Here is a 13753-nt window from a genome sequence, read left to right as displayed (position 1 = left end):
AAAATATTAGATTAAATACTTTATATGATTGTATCTGTTTCAAAATGTTTATCAATGGAATTAGAAGATAAGATCAAATGATTGAATTATCAGATATATTGAATTATGATTACAAGTCTCTGTTGAAAGGCCCACGTTGATTTGAGAAATCTTTCCATTTTAACAATATTCGAAAAATGGTAAAGTGATTTATAAATAAGAACAAATTGTCAATCATTGAGAACTAGAAAAAGGATAGTGGAAGATTGAATCTCATAAAGACTCGATTGATCTATTTAGTTTCAAACGTACAAAAAACGTTTTCAGTTTAAAAAGAACTTTATTATTAAAATGTTTATAACTTTTATAAATATCTAGAACCACTTTTGACAACTCATTACTTAACTAGTATGATAAAGATAACGCTATTTATATTTTATTTTATTAAATATATATAACGATTTAAATTAATATTATATATATTTATACACGTATTATACGTACATAGTTTTATACTTTTACTAGACTTAAACTTTACATTTACTTTATTTTTACTTTACTTTAACTTTAATAATTCACTTTAATAATTCATACTTTAATAATTCACTTTAATAATTCATACTTTAATAATTCACTTTAATAATTCATACTTTAATAATTCACTTTAATAATTCAAAAATCTATTATAAATAGAATTCAATAGATTTCATTATTTTATAGAAACTTGAAAATATTTTTCTCTAAACTCTCTCAATCGATATACATATATATATTTACTCCGTATTATTTCAAGATATTATTAGTATACATAAAATATTACTACGGAGTGCTGTCCGAGTGATTTCGAAATTGTTTTTCGAGTGGGATATGATTAAGGAAATTATGGGTTATAGCTATGGAGGTGATTGAGTATGGTTCATGGGTATGCTCGTGAGGTCAATATAGTGTTTATCATTTCCGTTGCGTCTACGTAACTTTCCTGCAATATTGAATCTCAATATTGATACGTGAGTACTCATAATTTAACTTTTACATACTAATAGTGTATCCCTGACTAGTGCTCGAGTATTTAAGATTATGCATGCTTGTACTTTTGATATTGCCCTTAGACAGGTTAGGTTGAATCTTGAATTAGTTACACTTGCGGTTGAGATAAGGTATAAGATATGCATATCCTTGGAAAGCTAGCGAAAATTTAAGAACTTTTCCTTTAGATATCGAATGGTTTCGATGAACGGATTAGAAGTTATACTCAATTGAATTTTCGATATTTTTATTAAAAATGATTATTATTATCGTCGTTTTTATCGTCGTTCTAGTTTTATCTTGTTATTATCATTATTATTATCTTTATCAATAAAAGGGATTTATCATTAAAAATTGTTATTTTTTTTATTATTACTATCGTTATTATCGTTAAAGTTATAATTAGTATTATTATTATTATCCAATTATTATTATTATTATTATTGGTATTATTATTATTATCATTATTAATATATATATCATTATTTAAAAATGGTTATTGTTATTGTTATTATTATTATTACTATATTATCATTAAGATAATTAATAGTATTATCGTTAATAATGTTATAGTAACTATCATTATTAATATTAGTGTAATTAAAACAAATATTTGTAACACCGAATTATTTTGATTACTATTATTATCATTATTATGAACACGATATAAAAGACGATTAAAAGCTATTAAACGAAACGATTAGGAAATAATGGGTAAGAGTATCATGATGAAATTAAAATATTATAAGATATTGATTTAGATAAAATTATCGTTCTTATTATTTTTATCATTACTATTATTATTAAAAGTATCTTTAGTATTAAAACTATCATTTTAACAAAAATTATCATTTTAATAGACATGTCATTGTTACTATAAAATATCATTATTATTATTATTTTAAATAGAATTATTATTTTAAAGATAATATTAAAAATTATCGTAAATATTAAAGTTATCATAATTAGAATTATCGTTTTATCATAATGTCATCTTAGTAATTATAAATATTGATATTTTTATAATAATTATTATTATTACAAAATAATACAACTTTTACTTACTATCATTATAGATATTATTTTATCAAATAAATATGTGATACAAACATATTTTACTACGTGTAATAACTTACTTTAATAATACCTATCATATTATCTTTATAATATTAAATGAACCCTATAAATTTTATTACTTAATATATATAAAAGTATATTTTATTATATAAATTTAATATAAAATTTTATTTATTAATAAATAAATTATATTATTTACTCTAATAAATGCTTTAAAAATATTTAAAAATATAAAATGACGATATTTAAACTATATATTAATCATGTATAGATTTTTGGAAATTATTTTGAGTCAAATTTACTTTTGTTGACTTTTGCATATTAGTCTCGAGCATTAGGATTGTGGTACACTATGACTTGACCTAATTTGTTAGACAAATATTGACCAACACATAAATATATATAATTAATTTAGGTTCGTGAATCTGAGGCCAACCTTGCACTTGTTCAATAACGTTATATGTATTTTTACTACGAAATACAGTATGGTGAGTTTCATTTGCCTTTTTACCCTTTATATTTTTGGGACTGAGAGTACATGCGCTTTTATAAATATTTGACGAAATAGACACAAGTAATTGAAACTACATTCTATGGTTGAATTATCGAAATCGAATATGCCCCTTTTTATTAAAGTCTGGTAATCTAAGAATTAGGGAACAGACACCCTAATTGACGCGAATCCTAAAGATAGATCTATTGGGCCTAACAAACCCCATCCAAAGTACCGGATGCTTTAGTACTTCGAAATTTATATCATGTCCGAAGGAGGATCCCAGAATGATAGGGGATATTCTTATATGTATCTAGTTAATGTCGGTTACCAGGTGTTCACCATATGAATGATTATTTTTGTCTCTATGCATGGGACGTATATTTATGAGAACTGGAAATGAAATTCTTGTGGTCTATTAAAATGATGGAAATAAATAATTATGATAAACTAATGAACTCACCAACCTTTTGGTTGACACTTTAAAGCATGTTTATTCTCAGGTGTTAAAGAAATCTTCCGCTGTGCATTTGCTCATTTTAAAGATATTACTTGGAGTCTTTCATAGCATATTTCGAAGAACGTTGCATTCGAGTCATTGAGTTCATCAAAGATTATTATTAAATCAATTTATAGTTGGATAGTGGATATTATGAAATGGTATGCATGCCTGTCAATTTTCGATGTAAAGAAAGATTGTCTTTTAAAAACGAATGCAATGTTTGTAAAATGTATCATATAGAGGTCAAATACCTCGCAATGTAATCAACTATTGTGAATCGTTTATAATGTATATGAACTGGTCCTTTCAGTTGGTATCAGAACGGTGGTCTTAGCGAACCAGGTCTGCATTAGTGTGTCTAACTGATAAGTCGATAGGATGCATTAGTGAGTCTGGACTTCGACCGTGTCTGCATGTCAAAAGTTTTGCTTATCATTTTGTGTCGAAAATTAACTACTTATCATCCTCAGGAAATTACCTGCTTATCATTTTTAGTCTATCGTGTCTTGCTGCATTGATTGCATGAATAGTGTATAGACAAAAATTCATATCTTAGCATATCTGCTAAATCATATCTTATCGTATCTGTTACTTTAAACTTTGCCTGACATATCCCGCAAAGTCCTCCGTAATCTAGGAAATCTATATATATATATATATATATATATATATATATATATATATATATATATATATATATATATATATATATATATATATATATATATATATATATATATATATATATATATATATATATATATATATATATATATATTCTATGTAATTAGAATACCATCCGTTAGCCAAAATCATTTCATATAAAAAAATCCTTTATCCAATCATACGAAATGAAATTCGTCATCAGTTCAAGTCACTCAGATTCCGAAATGGAATCCCATTCAAGCTCTGAAAGCAGTGTGACCGGAATAGATCAACCAATCAGTCATCACCTATTCTAGATGAATTGGGGATGGGTTCGTAGCCTCCTCAATCATTGGAGACAAGAAGAAGGTGATCCCTTCCATCCACCACATTGCCCTCTTGACGAAGAACCTGAAGCACTTACCGGTGAACCTGTCCGAAATACCATATTCTCGCTCATTTCCAGAGTATCTCATCACGATTATATATTACATCAAATTTTAGATTTTATTTATCCGCTCATCCGAACCGACAATCACCCCGGTGCAATAGAAGAAGTCAACGAGCTTCGCGCTCGGGTAGTGGCTTTGGAGAATATGGTGCAGAGATTACAAACACCAGCAGCAGCATCAGCAGCATAACTAGTACCACCATCATCAACGCCAACAGTACCATTACCACCTCCAACCACAACCGCGTCGTAAACCTCAACTTCACAATCTGTCCCACGAGCATCAACGTCATACGCACCATAGATACCAAGGAGTACCAACAACAATAACTGACAAAGTATTAATTCATAACTTCATTGGAAAAACATTCTGCGACGATTATGTAATCTCTAAAGTCTGAGAGATTATCTAATCTAGCCCTAACAATAAATCAGTTAAGCGAACCAAAATGATAGAAGGAAGAGTAGAAACCCTGACAAAAATGGTGTGTGATTAACAAGCTAAACTTGCTTTACCAACAGCATCAACAGTACCGTCAGCGTTACCAGCATCGTCAGTACAGTCAACATCCGAATCAACAACACCGATAACATCACAAACTCCGTCAGTTCAAGAATCACTGTGGACATCATTACGAATCAATAACGTGTATATTGTATCAACGAGTTATGAAGAATTAACTCATTCCCTCTGAAGAAATTATATGTATATTATATATATATATATATATATATATATATATATATATATATATATATATATATATATATATATATATATATATATATATATATATATATATATATATATATATATATATATATATATATATATATATATATATATATATATATTTTGAAATAAATCTTTCCGTGCTAAGCTATTGTGTGTAAATCTTAACTACTCGGTTAATTCATATTACAAATATGCAATAATGTACGTCCTTCGGCCGCAACTTAACCAGCGTTAACTACAATCTCTGTCGCAATTCAACAAATTCCAATTCATAATAAATCAAGTATATATTTGATTTTACACTTTCATCATCGATGTACCCGAAACTTTTCAGATAACATCATTCGTACTTTGCGAAATTCACAAGAATTCCACGAACCGAACATCATACATCAACAAATAACGAAGTATTGATTCATAATTTCAATGTCATTAAAGAAATACTGCGTAAAAGTTATGTACTTTTTAAAGCCTTTAGGGATTATTCAATTCTAGTTTCAACCGTAAATCAAATGAGTTTAATTTAACATTAACTCATTAAATCTATGTTACATCTGAAGAAAATATACATATATATATTTTCATAAAGACTGTAATAAAATTCTTTTGTACAAAATATTAATTGTGAATTTTTTTTTAACGGGCAGGTAATACCCGAGAGATATATAAATTCACAAATAATATGTTACATTCTTCGAATCTGATTCAGCAAATCATCCATTATACTCCCTACTTTCACAACAGTATACATTCTTTTATAGAAATCAAAACAACCATACTCATTCAAAATTTAATTACATATTCTGGTCTTGAAATCTCAAAATTCAACTCGAGATATGACCAAAATCATCACTCTTAGATCCTTACATCTTTCACAAGCTATATTTTGACTTCAAAACTGTGTTAGAACATCAAATGTATGTTAACGATTACAATCTGTGTTCAAACCCTTCGAAAATTTCTGAAGACACTTCGAATGATGAGCAATCGAGATGAGGATCCAACCACATGATACCCACAGTTATGTACCCGAAAAACTCTTGAAACCAAAGTAAAAAGTTAAACAACGTATCCGCGTCAGATTCTTTGGCATTTATTAGCAAAAATAACTTTGCGACTCCTATTCAAAGTAGCCAGTTTTGTCACAGCTCCAGCAAGTCAACTTCGACTTTTCAGTCAGACTAACCTTATTATAACCTTGAGATATACACCATCGTTACCAGGGAACCTTTTACATTCCACCACATTATTAGCAGATGTACCAACAACTTCATTACCCTTTGACTTTAGCCTCTCCAAAAAGTCATTATAATTATTTATTGAAACCCCATCATTTACTCATTCACATCTTGTAATGAGAATTGCCATACGAATCATTGGGAATTAGCAATCAGTATTTTGAAATCTCACAGCATGTCTACGCCAACAGTTATATGTGTATATATAACGTCTATCTTCTGGACTTAATTTGAATGTGAAGTTTCTGAAAAACACTCCGAACTACGAATTGGTTCTCCGAAAATGGAAAAAAAAAATACTGATGAAGCAGCAAAAACTATAAATGACTTTAAATGGTAAAAGCTGGATGATAATAATGAAGTGTGCTGGCAAAGCGCAGAAAAAGAGAAGTTTTGGAACTGGAAAATGGATTGAGCAAAGTAGGAAGGAGGCTGTGGACAAATTACAAAGACTGAACCTGACTTCAAAGGATCCAAATGATTCAGTACCTACTGAAGTCATTAACGAATACCTTGCTCCTGACTCTAAACCCCTGCGGACAATATTCTTCATCATCCTCTGATATTAGAAATTCTAAAATATCATCATATCTTTCATTATAAATATCCTCCATATTTCTGAAGATATTTTCTTAATTTTTCTTATTTGAAATCATTTACCTCTTCGCGCTATCTGTATTACATCATAAAAGAAACTATTTTAGTTTCTAAATTCTGAAACATTCAAGTTTAAAATAGGAATATTTTGAAGTAGTGTTGGGAACTGAAGCATGAATTAGTATAATATAATGACACTTGATCAACGTGATTATATTACAGTAAGTCATGCTGAGTTTCTAAATGGAACGTGATGATTCACAGATCATAACATCATCATGTGCCATGTTATACGACTCTTGTATTCTATTTAACCTCTAAAATATCAAGAAAATATTTCTTGATGATTCGGCCTTTTCCAAGGTATTCTAGTAATTTGACAAGACAAGATCGTGCCATCACAATTTCCTTCCTAGAACATTAACAATGTTCATTCCGAAATTCATATCTGTGAATTCTGGACCATTACAAGCGGTGCTTAATCGCAAGAAGAAGAAACGAAAGGACAAAACTCCAAAATAGAAATTGGGGTATAAATTGCAGCAAATAAAAGAGAGCATTAACTGTGAATGATAATGATTATAGAAGACAGAAGCAGAGACTTTGAAATATAAGGGAACATATAAAGCCCAACGATAAACCAGAAATTATAAATCATATATATCGATGCTTATAGCAATATAAAGACACGGGAGAACTAGAAACACTATAAACCCAAGAGTATAGTAGAAGTAAATAGATTCTTCTGGCGGTAGATGAAAAAGAAGAATGACCGATATAAAAGTTAGAAGTATATCGAGAATCAGAACTGAATGGAGCATATTGATGAATACTTTAAAATATGAGTTGAGTGGGAAAGAATAGAAGGTGATGAAACATGACTAGGAACTTAGAAATCAACAGATTTAACTCACACAATGGCGGAATAAGTGAATCAAACCCTCTAGTGAATAGGTTAAGTTTTTTTTTTGATTAATTTAGTCAAACCACAACTAAATCAAGTGTGATTAGATCAACACCTAGAGCTATTATTCACCACCTGGGTGATTTGGACTGAGAGAGAATCGGAGGAGCTCACTAGATCTGAGTGTGTGTAACAAATGAGAGGCTTAACCTAAAATGAAGAACATAAGACTTTATATACCCCTGCTGTTGACTCACCCATACGATTCATTCATCACACGTACGAGTTGGCTTCATCAGCCGTACGGGTGATCACTTACTCGTGTCTTCTCATTTAGGTTGTAATTGTGACTTAGCTCAGCATCAACCGTGCGTATGTGCCTGTCAGTCATACTAGTGAGGCTTCACTCGTATGTCTGACTAAGTCTAACATAGTCAAACATCTAAATCTCGTTCCTGCAGTTCTTGTAACCACATACAAACACGGATAGGATAATAACGAACAATCATGGTGGCCTGTAAACTGTTGTACCTGCAATGGACATGGGTAGATGTCTAGAGACTTGCATAAAATGCATCAACAGAAGGTGTGATGAAAGGACCCGTTCATATACATTATAAACGATTCACAATAGTTGATTACATCGCGAGGTATTTGACCTCTATATGATACGTATTACAAACATTTCATTCGTTTTTAAAAGACAAACTTTCTTTACAACGAAAGTTGACGGCATGCACACCATTTCATAATACATCCAACTATAATTGGCTTAATAATAATCTTGATGAACTCAATGACTCGAATGCAACGTCTTTCAAAATATGCCATGAATGACTCCAAGTAATATCCTTAAAATGAGCTAATACACAGCGGAAGATTTCTTTAATACCTGAGAATAAACATGCTTTAAAGTGTCAACCAAAAGGTTGGTGAGTTCATAGGTTTATCATAACAATCATTTCAATATATTAATAGACCACAAGATTTCCGTTTATAAATATATGTACACTCGCAAGTGTATAAAAGTATTCTATAAGTTGTAGGCACCCGGTAACAAGCCTTAACGTTCATGTTTTACCCTCTGAAGTACACCAGATCAGGTGTGTTTAAAATAACCTCGAAGTACTAAAGCATCCCATAGTCAGGATGGGGTTTGTCAGGCCCAATAGATCTATCTTTAGGATTCGCGCCTACCGTACATAGACAAGTAGTTTAATGTTACCAAGCTAAGGGTATATTTCTGGTTTAAACCCACCTAGAATTAGTTTTAGTACTTGTGCCTATTTCGTAAAACATTTATAAAAACAGCGCATGTATTCTCAGTCCCAAAAAAATATATAAAAGGGAGCAAATGAAACTCACAATACTGTATTTCGTAGTAAAAATACATATAACGTCATTTAACAAGTGCAAGGTTGGCCTCGAATTCACGAACGTATCAATATTGAGATTCAATATTGCAGGAAAGTACGTAAACGCAACGGAGATGATAAACACTAGATTGACCTCACGAGCATACCCATGAACCATACCCATCACCTCCATAGCTATAACCCATAATTTCCTTAGCTTCGAATCATTCAAAAAAACTATTTTGAAATCACTCGGACATCACTCCGTCGTAATATTTTATGTATACTAATAATATCTTGAAATAATACAGAGCAATATATATATATATATATATATATATATATATATATATATATATATATATATATATATATATATATATATATAAATCGATTGAGAGAGTTTAGAAAAATATATTTTCAAGTTTCTATGAAATAATGAAACCTATTGAATTCTATTTATAATAGATTTTTGAATTATTAAAGTGAATTATTAAAGTATGAATTATTAAAGTATGAATTATTAAAGTGAATTATTAAAGTATGAATTATTAAAGTGAATTATTAAAGTATGAATTATTAAAGTGAATTATTAAAGTTAAAGTAAGGTAAAAGTAAAGTAAAGGTAAAGTTAAAGTATAGTAAAAGTATAAAAACTATGTATGTATAATACGCGTATAAATATATATAATATTAATTTAAATCGTTATATATTTAATGAAATAAAATATAAATATCGTTATATTTATTATACTGGTTAAGTAATAAGTTGTCAAAAGTGATTCTAGATATTTATAAAAGTTATATAAGTTTTAATAATAAAATTCTTTTTAAACTGAAAACGTCTTTGTACGTTTGAAAATAGATTAATAGAATATTATGAAAACCAATTCTCCACTAACTTTTGTCTAACTTTCGTAAATGACACTTTTTGTTTTTATTTATAAATAGCTTTACAAATTATTCTGAATATCGTTAAGAGGAATAGATTTTCTCAAATCATAGTGGACCTCTCAACAGAGACTTGTAATCATAATTCAATATTTCTGATAATTCAATCATTTAATATATTTTTTTTTTTCGTCGAAAATCATATTGAAACAAATACGTTCGTGTAAAGTATTATACGTTTAATACTTTATTAATATTCTCAAGTTATAATATATATATATACATATACATATCTATTTATATATAACGGTTCGTGAATCGTCGGAATTTGGTCGAGGTTATAATGAATGTATGAACACAGTTTAAAATTCTTGAGATTTAACTTAACAAACTTTGCTTATCGTATCAGAATAATATAAAGATTAAAGTTTTAATTTGGTCGGAAATTTCCGGGTCGTCACAGTACCTACCCGTTAAAGAAATTTCGTCCCCGAAATTTGATAGAGGTCGTCATGACTAACAATGAGAATGTTATTATAACGATTATAGAGTTTTATCATGTTCAAGAAGCATGGATAAAATAATTCGATTACTCGAAGCGTGTGAGTGAAGTTATCGTAAATGAATGAAATGAGAAAATAGGGATTCATCTTATCTTTTGACGTCATCACGGTTGATCTCCGGATTAAAGAAAATCTTTGTAATCTATATAGGATTTGATTCTTCAGTGATTAAGGAAATTATGATCCTCTTCGATTTAATGCGATGATTCATCTCGATTTTTCTGTCAGATATTTCACTATAAATCCACCTCCTTCGTTTCCTTTTAATTCACACCTTCTATTCTTTCTCCCTCAATTCTTACTTTAAAATTATTCATCAATATGCTTCATCCAGTGCTGATTCTCGATATACTCCTCACTTTCATATCTGTCGTTCTTCTTTTTCATCTACCTCCAGAAGAATCTATTTACTTCTACTATACTCTTGGTTTTATAGTATTTTTAGTTCTCCCGTGTCTTTATATTGCTATATGCATTGATATATACGGTTTGTGATTTCTGGGTTGTTGTTGGGTTTTATATCTTCCCTTATATTTCAAAGTCCTTGCTTCTTCTATAATCATTATCATCCACAGTTAATGCTATCTTCTATTTGCTATGATTTATACTCCCATTTCTAGTTCGGAGCTTTGTCCTTTCGTTTCTTCTTCTTGCGATTAAGCACCGCTTGTAATGGTCCAGAATTTGCAGATATAAATTTTGAATGAACATTGTTAATGTTCTAGGAAGGAAATTGTAATGGCACGATCTTGACTTGTCAAATTACCAGAATACCTCGGAAAAGGCCGAATCATCAAGAAATATTTTCTTGATATTTAGAGATCAAAGAGAATACAAGAGTCGTGTAACATAGCACATGATGACGTTATGATCTGTGAATCATCATGTTCCATTTAGAAACTCAGAATGAATTACTATAATATAATCACGTTGATCAAGTGTCATTATATTATACTAACTCATGCTTCAGCTCCCAACACTTCTTCAAGAATATTCCTATTTTAAACTCGAATGTTTCAGAATTTAGAAACTAAAATAGTTTCTTTTATGATATAATACAGATAGCGCGAAGAGGTAAATGATTTCAGATAAGAATAATTATAAAAATATCTTCAGAAGTATGGATGATATTTATAATGAAAGATACGATGATATCTTTGAATGTCTAATATCAGAGGATGATGAAGGATATTGTCCGCAGGGGTTTAGAGTCAGGAGCAAGGTATTCGTTAATGACTTCAGCAAGTACTGAATCATTTGGATTCTTTGAAGGCAGGTTCAGCCTTTGTGATTTGTCCACAGCCTCCTTCATACTTTGCTCAATCCGTTTTCCAGTTCCAAAGCTTCTCTTTTTCTGAGCTTTGCCAATATACTATCCTTTATCATCCAACTTTTTACTGTTAAGGTCGTTTACAGTTTTTACTGCTTCATCAGCATTTTTTCAAAATTTCGAGAACTGGTTCGCAATTTAGGGTGTTTTTCATAAATTTCTCATTCAAAGAATGTAAGTCTTGGAGGTAGACGTTTTGTGTATATGTAATTGTTGATGTAGACATGCTGCGAGGTTTCAAAATACTGATTGCTGATTCTCAATAATTGGTATGACAATTCTTGTTATAAGGTACGAATGAGTATATGATAGGGTTTCGATAATTATAATGATTTGTTTTTTTGAAAAGTCAAAGATCAGTGAAGTTGTTGGTAAGTTTATTGCTAATGTGGTGAATATAAACGATTCCCCGGTAACGTTGGCGAAAGGGCAACGTATCTATCGAGGTTATAATAAGACTGTTTTGATTGAGAAGTCGAAGTTGACTTGCTGGAGCTGTGACAAAAATGTCTATTTTGAAACGGAATTGAAAAGTTATTTTAGCTAGTAAATGCCAAAGGGTCTAACACGGATACGTGTCGAACTATGACTTGGGTTTTGAGAGTTTTTTTCAGGTGTATAACTGTGGGTAACATGTGGTTGGATCATCATCTCGATTATTCCTTAGTTGAAGTGTCTTCAGGAATTTCGAAGGGTTTGAGCACATATTGTAACCGTTAATACATATGATGTTCTAACACAGTTTTGAAGTCAAAGTATAGCTTTGAAAGATATAGGAATCTAAGAGTGATGATACTGGTTATATTTCGAATTGAATTATGCGATTTCAAAATCAGAATATGTAATTGAATTTGAATGAGTATGATTGTTTTGATTTATATGAAAGAATGGATATTGTTGTGAAAGTAGGGAGTATAGTTGATGATTGCTGAATCAGTTTCGAAAAATGTAATATATTAATTGTGAATTTATATATCTCGTGGGTATTACCTACCCGTTAAAAAAAAGTTCACAATTAATATTTTGTACAAAAAGAAGTTTATTACAGTCTTTATGAAAATATATGTGTATATTTTCTTTAGATGTAATATAGATTTAATGAGTTAATATTAAATTAAACTCATTTGTTTTATGGTTGGAACTAGAATTGAGTAATCCCTAAAACTTTATAAATTGCATAAGTATTTCTTCAATAATATTGAAATTATGAATCATTACTTTGTTATTTGTTGGTTTTCGTGAAATTCTTGTGAACTTCGCAAGGTACGAATGATGTTATTTGAAAAGTTTCGAGTACATCGATGATGAAAGTGTAAAATCAAACATATATTCGAATAATACACTTGATTTATTATGAATTGAATTTTTATTGAATTGAGACAGAGATTGTAATTAACGATGGTTAAGTTGCGGACGAAGGACGTACATCATTGCATATTTGTAATATGAATTAACTGAGTAGTTAAGATTCACACATAATAGCTTAGTACGGGAAGATTTATTATGGTTTAAAAAATTTATACATATAAAATATACATATAAATCTTTCGATTGGAAATGAGTTGATACTTCATAACTCGTTGATACAATATATTTGTTGTTGATTCGTAATGATGTCCACAATGATTCTTGAACTGACAGAGTTTGTGATGTTACAGGTGCTGTTGATTCTGACGATACTGACGGCACTAACTGTGTTGATGATGCTACGGTCCTGTTGATGCTGTTGGTAAAACAATTCTAGCTTGTAAATCGTACACTATTTTTGATCAAAGTTTCTACTCTACCATCTCCATTCACTCATCCGATTTACGGTCAGAATTAAATAATCTCTAAGATTTTGGAGATTACATAACTGCCGCAGAGATATCTATTCAATGAAGTTTATGAATTAATACTTCATCGTTTGTTGTTGTTGATATTCCTGGATATTTACAGGGCGTATGACGTTGATGTTTGAGATACA

This window comes from Rutidosis leptorrhynchoides, chromosome 2 (assembly GCF_046630445.1).
Source record: "Rutidosis leptorrhynchoides isolate AG116_Rl617_1_P2 chromosome 2, CSIRO_AGI_Rlap_v1, whole genome shotgun sequence".
Classification (NCBI taxonomy): Eukaryota; Viridiplantae; Streptophyta; class Magnoliopsida; order Asterales; family Asteraceae; genus Rutidosis; species Rutidosis leptorrhynchoides.
Note: the sequence above shows the minus strand (reverse complement) of the source record.